The 10,534-nt window shown below is 47.4% G+C and overlaps 1 pseudogene; it reads left to right on the top strand.

Moving 5' to 3' along the window:
- The first annotated feature begins 843 nt into the window (after nt 1–843).
- LOC144098179 (uncharacterized) lies at nt 844–9,956 on the top strand (annotated as a pseudogene).
- The last annotated feature ends 578 nt before the right edge of the window (nt 9,957–10,534 follow it).

Raw genomic sequence — 10,534 nt, 5'->3', positions numbered from 1 at the left:
ATCAATAAAAATTACATTTGACATTGTACTTTTCACAGAAACGTGGCAATCTCTAAATGATCCCATGCCTTATTTTAATGGTTATCGCTCGCAGCACTTAACTAAAACCAATCAAAGGGGAGGAGGTGTGCTATGTAAATAAAAGAAGGGATACGTTTTACCGTAGTGGACATATTCTCCGTAGTTACTGAAGACGTGGAATGCCTTACAGTACATGTAGGGAAGGCCACGATATTGGTCGTCTATAGACCTCCTACTGGCGACAAAGAAAGCTTTTGCAGTTTTTTGGATACAGTGCTCCCGCATGCCTGCGCTAGTAATGAACTTTTGATAATCATGGGAGATCGAAACATAGACATGAGCTCACCGGATACATGGGCGTGGGTACTGAAATCACTTCTAGCTTGTCACGTCTGCAGCAACCATGTTACATTACCAACCCGCGTTACAAAGAATAGTGCCACTTCAATTGAGATTTGCGTTACAAACATAAATGATGAGGGTATAATTACAGGTGTGCTTGCAATTGAAATAAGCGCCTATTTACCGCTATTTTCTCTTACGAATTTCACATCATACAACGGTGCTTCCCGTGCGCCTTTTTACGGCCGAATGATAAACGATTGTGTTGTATATGTGGTTTTGGTTTCGGTTTCGGGATCACCTGCCGCCAGAGGCACCAGTGTCGCTATGTGTATATATATGACTGTATGTGGCAATAAACCGGGATGGTTTTGGTTGCTAGCAGTTCGTATACATGGGCGGCACCCGCCGCTACAACCTTGGCGACGAGGACGGGATCATTTCGGGGGGCGTGACTTTTGCCGCTTGCTTTCCGGCGCTATGAGCATTTCTGGACTCGCGCCGCCGCCCCCGTTCCTGCCTGTGCCTGGTCGACCTGCTGTTGCGTGGCCGCAATGGTTCCGCATCTTCGAGAACTACGTGCTTGCTTCGGGGGCCTCTGACTGCACGCCGGATCGTCGCAAAGCACTACTTCTTCACAGGCTCGGCGTAGAAGGTCAGCGCATATTTTACACATTACCACTTCCATCGTGACTGCACGCCGGATCGTCGCAAAGCACTACTTCTTCACAGGCTCGGCGTAGAAGGTCAGCGCATATTTTACACATTACCACTTCCATCGTTGGTCAACGTCAAGCTCGGTGAGCAAACTGCTACTGATAAAACGTCAGAAGATAGCAAGGGCACAGGCGACACAAGGCCTGAAGTATCGTCGTACGATATCGCAGTCGCCGCTCTGCATGCTCATTTTTCGGCAACAAGCAATGTTGTTGCCGAACGGCATCGTTTCAGTAGGCGAGTTCAGCAAGCTGGTGAATCAGTGAATGAGTAGTACATCACTGCATTGCGGGAGCTTTCTGCTACATGCTCTTTTCCTGTCGAAGAAGATTCGCTGCGTGACCAGTTCGTTGCTGGTATTTCGTCTCGGAGCTTGCGCGAGCGTCTTCTGCTTGAAGGATCGTCTCTGTCGTTCGCTAGAGCAGTACTACTGGCAAGGCAGTTTGAGCAGGCGTACAATGAACTGCAAGAATTTCCTTCTGTAGATGTTGGACGCATAAATACTCGAAGAAAAACGCCTACGCGTACACCAGAATCCGACGAGAGCTCGAAGTGGTCGCACAACCGCCAGTCTCATTGTTACCGCTGCGGTTCATCCCAGCACAATGCAGCATCAGTTCGCTGTCCAGCCAAAAGCAAGCGTTGTCACCATTGCGGTGTCATGGGTCACTTCCGCTCTGTTTTCCAGAAACGAGGCTCCGCTCCGGTGCGTGAGGTAGACAGCCAAGACTCTCCTAGCGAGGAAGTTTTGAGCATTCTGGCTGTGACGACGGCCGTTCGCTCCGCTGTTCACGTCACAGTTTCGATTGACCGTGCGGACATAACTTTCCTTGTAGATTCTGGGTCGTCAGTTTCCATTGTTGCACACGATCTTTTTAAGCAGTATTTTGAAGGCCAAGTACTTTTGGCCCCGACTGTTCGGTTACTGAACTATTCAAAATAGCCAATTCCGGTTCGTGGCTGCTTCTTCGCTGACGTTACGTACAAAGCTAGTACAACAAGCCTTCTTTTCTACGTCGTAGAACAAGGCACCTCACTCTTGGGTATCGATGCCATCAAGGCCCTCGGTCTACAGATTGATGGGTCATCTCCGCAATGCCTTGAAACGACGCTAACTTCTAATTCTCGAAGGGAACAGCGCCCTGACCCGACGAAAGCCGTGCAGGATATTAACCTTCCAAAGGAATTAGTTGGCGAGTTTGGATCTCTTTTCGATCCAGGCCTTGGCCTCGCGAAAGGTTTTGTGCATCACGTCAAAACGCGATCCACAGTGCAGCCAGTGCAATCCAAACTTCGGCGCCTTCCGCTCTCGCTACGACCATTGGTCTCGGAAGAGCTCCATCGGTTGGAAAATCTGGACGTGATAGAGAGGGTGGAGGCATCTGAATGGGTGTCACCCATTGTGGTCGTTAAGAAGAAAGAGGGAGGTATTCGCCTCTGTGTAGATCTTCGACAAGCAAACAAAGCTGTCGTAATAGACAGCTTTCCACTTCCTCATACAGAAGAGCTATTGCACAGTTTAGTGGGGGCTACAAATTTTTCTAAGCTATACCTCGCATCAGCTTACCACCAGGTCATGCTTCACCCTGCGAGTCGCGATTTGACCGCATTTATAACTCACGAAGGCCTCTTTCGTTTTAAACGAGTGTGCTTCGGACTGGCTTCCGCGCCTTCTGCATTTCAGAGTATGATGTCCAAAGCCCTGCAAGGATGTAAAGGCGTGCTCTTCTATATAGATGACATTATAGTTTTCGGGCAGCAGTACTTCAACGCATTAAAGAGGCAGGACTCAAACTGAACAGCAAATGTATCTTCGATACGCAGGAACTTTCATTTTTGGGTCACAGGATCACAGCAAGTAGTATTGTTCCGCTGGAGGAAAAGGTTGCTTCCATCAAGGATACACCGGCACCCGCCAATACAGCCAGCCTTCGATCGTTCCTGGGACTGGTCGAATACTACTCTAGGTTCGTTCCCAACTTTGCCGATATGGTTGAACCGATGCGCGTTCTGCTTCGAAAGGGGCAACCATTTGTTTGGTCTGGCGAGGTAGACTCCAGTTTTCGAAAGACCAAAGAGGCACTTGCGTCCAACATAGTCCTGCGGATGTTCGATGCATCTCTTCCAGTTGTTGTTTCCACCGACGCTTCAGACTGCAGGGGCTTGGAGCGGTTCTCCAACAGGTGGAGGGAGAGAAACTACACACTGTCGCCTTTGCTTCTCGAGCGCTTTCATCTGCAGAGAGGAGATATTCAGTAGGAGAACGCGAAGCGCTTGCGTGTGTTTGGGCGTGCGAGAAGTGGCATGTTTACTTGTGGGGACGCCATTTCACGTTGCTTACTGACCATCAAGCCTTGGTCGCATTGCTGTCTACTCAAGGGCCAGGAAGGCGTCCTTCGCGGATAGCACGGTGGGCGGAGCGCCTACTGCAGTAGAACTATACAGTAAAGTACCGGAAGGGTTCGCAAAATCGAGTAGCAGATGCGCTCTCTCGCCTCCCTGCGTCACCTCCTCAGGAAGAAGAGACTTTACCAGATGAAACTGTATCAGTTGCCCTTATACCTTCTTGCATTACCAGGGAAGAGTTTGAACAGGCCCAGTCGGAAGACAGCACACTGCAACGATTCAAGGCCTACATTGAATCGTCCTGGCATGCGCAAAAATCTCTGCCGGGTGAGCTTCAACCTTTCCTCAAACTTCGCGATGAACTGTCAGTGGTGGACAATTTGATTTTGCGTGGCCAACGCCTTGTGGTTCCCGCATCACTTACAGCGCGGATAATTACCGCTGCTCATGAGGCTCACCCTGGAATTGTACGAACGAAAGCACGTGTGCGAGAAAAATTTTGGTGGCCAGCCATGGACAGGCAAGTCGAGCTAGCTATTCAAAAGTGTAGTATATGCTAGGCAGCGGACAAGAGCACGAAGGTTATGGCTGCACCATTGAACCCGGTCCCCTTACCAAAGGAACCGTGGCTAAAGCTTGGCATGGACATTGTTGGCCCATTTGTGAGAGCACCACACGATTGTCGATATGCGATCACGCTGGTCGACTACTTTTCTAAGTGGCCCGAAGTATACTTTTGCAACCAAGCCACAACACGCACAGTAACAGGCTTCTTGGTGTCAGTGTTCGCACGTGAAGGTTACCCAGAGGAAATTGTTTGCGATAACGGGCCACAGTTTTCATCTCGAGAGTTCCAAGCTTTTCTGCAGAATCGCGGCATCTGCTTGCGGCATTCGTCCGTATACTACCCGCAAGCAAACGGACAGGTAGAACGGTTCAACAGAGTTTTTAAAAGCTTTGTTCAAGTGGCTACACTCGAGCAGCGTCCCTTACGCCAAACGGTAGCAGAATACTTGGGCATTTACCGTTGTACGCCGCATGCCACAACTGCAGTTGCTCCAGCACTTCTCCTGCATGGACGTCTACCAAGGACTCGGCTCGATGTCGTTTGGTATCCGTCAGCAATATTTGCAACCGACCCTACTTCAGAGCTCCACCGCCTACGCGAGCGGGTGAAGCAAAAGCAGCAATCCAGTAAACTATACACAGACGCTCGCAGGGCCGCAAGGGAAACCAAAGTGAATGTTGGTGACCTTGTACGAGTACGCAGACAAACTGCTTTTAAAGGTGACCTGGCTTTTAGCCGCCCAAGAAAAGTGATAAGAAAGCAGGGGCAATCGTCCTTCCAACTTGATGATGGAAAAACGTGGAACGCTTCAAAGTTGTCAAGGATGCCACGAGCTTCTGCATCTATCTGTGTGTGGGGGGAGAGGAGTGAAACAAATGACACCGCTAGAGAAAGCAGCTCACCGCCCACCTTGGAGAGACCCGTTTCAGAAGCGCCAACCGGAACTTCAGCTGTGGCTGCTGCGAAGCAGCCGCCTATGTCACCAGTGACCGGCTGTGAGCCAGAACAGACAAATGACACCGCTAGGGAAAGCAGCTCACCGCCTACCTTGGAGAGACCCGTTTCAGAAGCGCCAACCGGAACTTCAGCTGTGGCTGCTGCGAAGCAGCCGCCTATGTCACCAGTGACCGGCTGTGAGCCGGAAGAGACTTCGCCTGCCGCCAGCGGTTTCTCAGAAGCATCGGGACCTCAGCGTAGGGTACAGCCATCAAGGAATAGACGACCTCCAGACCGCTATGGTCACTAAGTACAGAAAGACACGTTTTGCAGTGAACATGAACGTGTCACAATCTGCACGAGTGTTGAGTTTGCTGATGTTGTGAAATATGGACATAAATGGAGTTGTATCTTGTTTTCCTCATTTTGTTTTATATTTTTGTATTAAGTGCATAAGACAAGCACATTGTTGTTACTGTAAATATAATTCTGCAAAAGAGCAATAACGTACTACCACTACTAAATCACTAACCCATGTAGCTGTCTTCTTTTATAAGGAAGGGAATATGTTGTATATGTGGTTTGGGTTTCGGTTTCGGTTTGGAGATCACGTGCCGCCAGAGGCACCAGTGTCGCTATGTGTATATATATGACTGTATGTGGCAATAAACCGGGATGGTTTTGGTTGCTAGCAGTTCGGCCCCGCCGCGGTGGCTCAGTGGTTAGGGCGCTCGACTACTGATCCGGAGTTCCCGGGTTCGAACCCGACCGCGGCGGCTGCGTTTTTATGGAAGAAAAACGCTGAGGCGCCCGTGTGCTGTGCGATGTCAGTGCACGTTAAAGATCCCCAGGTGGTCGAAATTATTCCGGAGCCCTCCACTACGGCACCTCTCTCTTCCTTTCTTCTTTCACTCCCTCCTTTACCCTTCCCTTACGGCGCGGTTCAGGTGTCCAACGATATATGAGACAGATACTGCGCCATTTCCTTTCCCTCCAAAACCAATTATTATTATTATTAGCAGTTCGTGTACTTGGGCGGCACCCGCCGCTACAACAGATTGCTCGCTAGAACACTTTCGGGAATTAATTGCGGCGATAGAGTGGCAGGCGGTCTACAACGAACGCGACGTTAATACAGCTTTTGACACCTTTCTTGCCAACATAAAAAACTCCTACGAAGCGGCTTTGCCGTTACGGAGCGAACTAAGCAGAAATAAGTAGGTACGAATACCTTGGATAGACTGTCATCTATTTAATTACATAAAAAAAGAAAAATGCAATGTACGCATTCTTGTAAAAAGAAGGGATTAACAAGACCTTGCAGCTTTAAAAAAAATTCAGCAACCGGCTTCAAAGCAAACTGAAAAAAGCTAAAAGAGAGTACTACGAACAGCTGTTCTCAGACATATGCAATGAACGAAAACTGATATGGGATGCTGTGAATAAAAATAACAAGTAGAAAGCCAAGTATCAGATCACAAACATCACATCTGAACGAAAGCCAAATTGCAAGCATGAATAAATATTTCCTGCACGCTGGATCATGTGCTCTAAGGGTATGTAATGAAAGTGCAGCTCGTGCAATCGATGTCACACAAGGGGCTAGCACTATCTTCGTGCAGCCCACAGATAGCGCGGAGATACGGAATTTAATGGACAAAGTGAAAAGTATACTGCTTCGCCCGGAGACGACGGAATTCAGCCGGAGCCGATTAAGTGCGTCTCAAGCGAAATAAGTGAAGTTTTGCCTTATATTGTTAACATGTCCATATCTTCAGGAATCTTTCCGCAGGCCTTAAAAACTGCGCGAGTGACGCCAATCCATAAAGGCGGTGCAAAGTATGTAGTCTCAAATTACCGACTAATATCTGCCCTAAATATATTCTCAAAGCTTTTTGAAAGCGCGATATTTGACAGGCTGTGGTCTTTTTTCGTTAAACACGATATGATCTCAAAGTGCCAATATGGCTTTCAAAGTTAAAATAATTGAAAACATTGAAAAACAACATGTTACACTCGGACTTTTTTTTAAGTTTAAGAAAGGCTTTCGACTCAATTCATCATAAAATGGTATTACAAAAATTAGAAATATACGGAATACGTGGTATTTCTGGTGATTTAATAAGAAGCTATTTAACGAATCGAAGGCAATTTGTTCAGGTCAACTCTATTTTTTTCTGACATTTTCCTTTTAACAAAGGGTGTGCCTCATGGCTCAAAGGTGGACACAGTATTGCTCCGTATATACGTAAATGACATGGCACGAATACCTGACTCACCAGACTTGTCAATATACGCTGATGATACAAATGTATTTTTTACATCAAATGATATTTACGAATTTGCTTTCAGCGCAAATACTTAACTAAATCATTTGTCTGAATGGCTGAGCAAAAGCAGCCTAGAACTCAATACCGCAAAAATAATATACATTTCATTCCGGCCTCGTAACAAAAACATGCATGAAGAAATGAACGGCTGCGCAAATCAGGACACAGACAAGAAAGAGACACCACATGCATAGTGACTTAAACTTATACTTTAATGACACGGAAGTTACCCGCGTTAAGGCAGAAAAATTCTTGGTTGTCTGGTTTGATGAACATTTATGTTGGGGTTCCCATATAAGCCGGTTACGCAATGATCTTTCTAAATCCATAGGTATTATTAAAAGAATAGCCCACCTAATTCCTCTTTGGCTCAAACAACAGTTATACAATGTCCTTTTTTATTCAAAACTAAGGGATCTTGGTGTGGGGAACAACAACAACGAACTGAAACAAGCCCATTCTTTTGCAAAAATGCATCCTTCATATTTACAGCAGTGACCCGCCGCGGTGGCTCAGTGGTTAGGGCGCTCGACTACTGATCCGGAGTTCCCGGGTTCGAACCCGACCGCGGCGGCTGCGTTTTTATGGAGGAAAAACGCTAAGGCGCCCGTGTGCTGTGCGATGTCAGCGCACGTTAATGATCCCCAGGTGGTCGAAATTATTCCGGAGCCCTCCACTACGGCACCTCTTCCTTCCTTTCTTCTTTCACTCCCTCCTTTATCCCTTCCCTTGCGGCGTGGTTCAGGTGTCCAACGATATATGAGACAGATACTGCGCCATTTCCTTCCCCCCAAAACCAATTATTATTTGTTGTGTCCCTTGTGCTGTGTCCCCTTCTTTCGTTCTGTTCTGTGCAACCAGTGTTCTTTTCTAACAGCCACTTGCCCCTCTTCGCGCGCCGTCGCAAGATGCCCCCCACGGCGGGCTCCCGCGCCCTCTTGTTCTGGGAAGCCACTCCCTCGTGTGGACGCCGCGCCGTCCCCTCTGTCCTTCGGGCAGCAGTTCGGCTTCCGCCTCGGTCGACGCTGGTCGCACCCTCTTTAGTAGTAAATAAACACTGTGAAATTATCGCGTGTCTTTTGCTGCATTGACAACAACTTCCGGACACGACAGTCTTCTTCACGCTGGCAAAATTTATTATAAGAAGTTCCTGCTTACAGTACAAAAGCAGAAACTATTTTTTAAAACATCTACCGCCGTATTCACAAAAGGGCCTTACCTTTACCTTACCTTCATTCGAGAGGCGACTTTCGTAAAGGTCACCGAAAGTGGAAGGTACGGGAAAGGTGAAGCCGCGCTTCAGAAACCTACCTTTCGGCGTCCGTACGGAAAGCGCCCTTACCCGCGGAAGTAAGAGGCATGGTAGCGAGGCTAAAAAATTATTAAAGCTTCCGTCATTGTTGCATGCACTCATAACTTTTTTCTATCCTATAAAAAGTAGTTAAACAAATACGGGAGATGTAATACACATTTATTAGGCGAAATCAGGTAACATAGCTGTAATTTTGACGCACCTTTTTTTTTTTTTGGTCTAGCCACAATGATAGCCAGCGGTCACTATAAGAAGCTTTGTTGAGTCGACGTCCGTTTTTGTTTATTGTCATGTGCCTCGTGTGTTGTGCGTGTGCCTCGTGCGTTGTGCTTGTGCTTTTTGGTTATTCGTGTTTTCTTTAATAAGTAAATCTAGAATTTAAGTTTTCTGTATATATTATATTGTATCTGTATATATTATATTGAATTTTACTGCCTGTTTATTTGTTTGCAACACGTGTAAACGGAGCAAAAAAAAAAAGAACAACGTTTACGGAAAGCGAGCGCCGCGTCCTGAGGGAGTTGGTAAACACGCACAAGTCTGTGATCGAATGCAAAAAGAGCGACGGGGCCTCCCTGGAGAAAAAGAAGAAGACCTGGAAGCTGCTCACTGAGCAGTACATACTGTTACCACTCCTTTTCCCGTCAAAACTTTCCTGTATCCAGTAATTAACCGCCTGTGTCTTGGCCACTCCCCCGTAGTGGGTATGTGCCAGCAACGTCTGAGTCCTTCCTTCCTTCCTTCCTACAACTGCCGCACCGACGTTCGGCCCCGCACTGAGGCCCAGCTGCGCAAGCGCTGGGACAACTTAAAAGAAAAGTGGCGAAGAGCGAAGGCAGCAGACATGAAAGCGATTTTCGGCACAGGTGAGCTCTGCTTTCATTATTTTGCTTGTTAAAAAAAAGCAATTGCTTGCTTTCTGCCTCCATCATCGCATTTAATTTTGTCATCCTTTGTGCTTTCTGCGAAGCAGCTTTCCGCAACACGGATGGTGACGCGAAAACGATGCCAAAGAACAATACACGCACTCATGTTGTTCATTTTCTGGTCCCGTTTCGTTGTTCATTTTCTGGCTCCGTTCTTGCTTCGTTTCGCTGAAGTCATTGTTTTCATGTGACATTTGCCTCGTTTGTTGGCGCTCGAAAATTAAGGAATTTTCAGTAACATTATTGCCTAATTACTGTGCTCTTTCTCAGGGGGCGGCCCGCCACCACCCAGCCAGCTGGACGACGAATTACACCGCGTTGGAGACGTGGCGTCCCATATGGGAACGAGGGTAGATAACCCATTTGACAGTGACGGCAGCCGCTACAGCAACAGCGGACCATTGCAGCGCACCCCGACCGCTGCCACACTGCTGGAGGCGACGCAGTCCGAGCCATAGGCGGAGGCTGATGGTATGATTCTTGCTTGTGTACTTTTAAATATATATCCGATTATACATACCGGCGTGAAAGCTAGGTAATAGTTTAATGCATGTGTGTGTTGGAAATATCGCTCATAATAAATCTTAGAAGTTTTTTAATCATTTCTCACGCAATATTGATTGTGAATAAAACGTGTCAATTCACCGGGTAATTCTGCTGTGTCAGCCACGCAACTGCAACACAAATTAAGCTGTAAGCATGGGATGCGCAGGGGTCACGTTATTGGATCAGGAAGTAGGAATGAAAATTGCGGTCACACTTGCTTAGCCGGCACCAACTTTTTAGCCATCATCCAACAAATGAGAGCATATGACTGCATAGTTAAACTTCCTGCACAGTTAGCAGGAGCAAGATAAGCCCTGCATATTGCAAGGGATTTTAACCTCAGCATGGCCATGTCTTTATTCCTTGCCTTTGCTGGAGTTTCCTTAGACAAACTCCAACATGCCTTGTTCAGGCGGCCTTCTACTTGCCGTTATCTAGAGCATGGAAGTTTGGGGATGAACGCCTGAAGATGAGATCTTGCAGCCTCACT

Source organism: Amblyomma americanum, chromosome 7 (assembly GCF_052857255.1).
Source record: "Amblyomma americanum isolate KBUSLIRL-KWMA chromosome 7, ASM5285725v1, whole genome shotgun sequence".
Taxonomy (NCBI): domain Eukaryota; kingdom Metazoa; phylum Arthropoda; class Arachnida; order Ixodida; family Ixodidae; genus Amblyomma; species Amblyomma americanum.
Note: the sequence above shows the minus strand (reverse complement) of the source record. Positions and strands in the feature narration are given on the sequence as shown.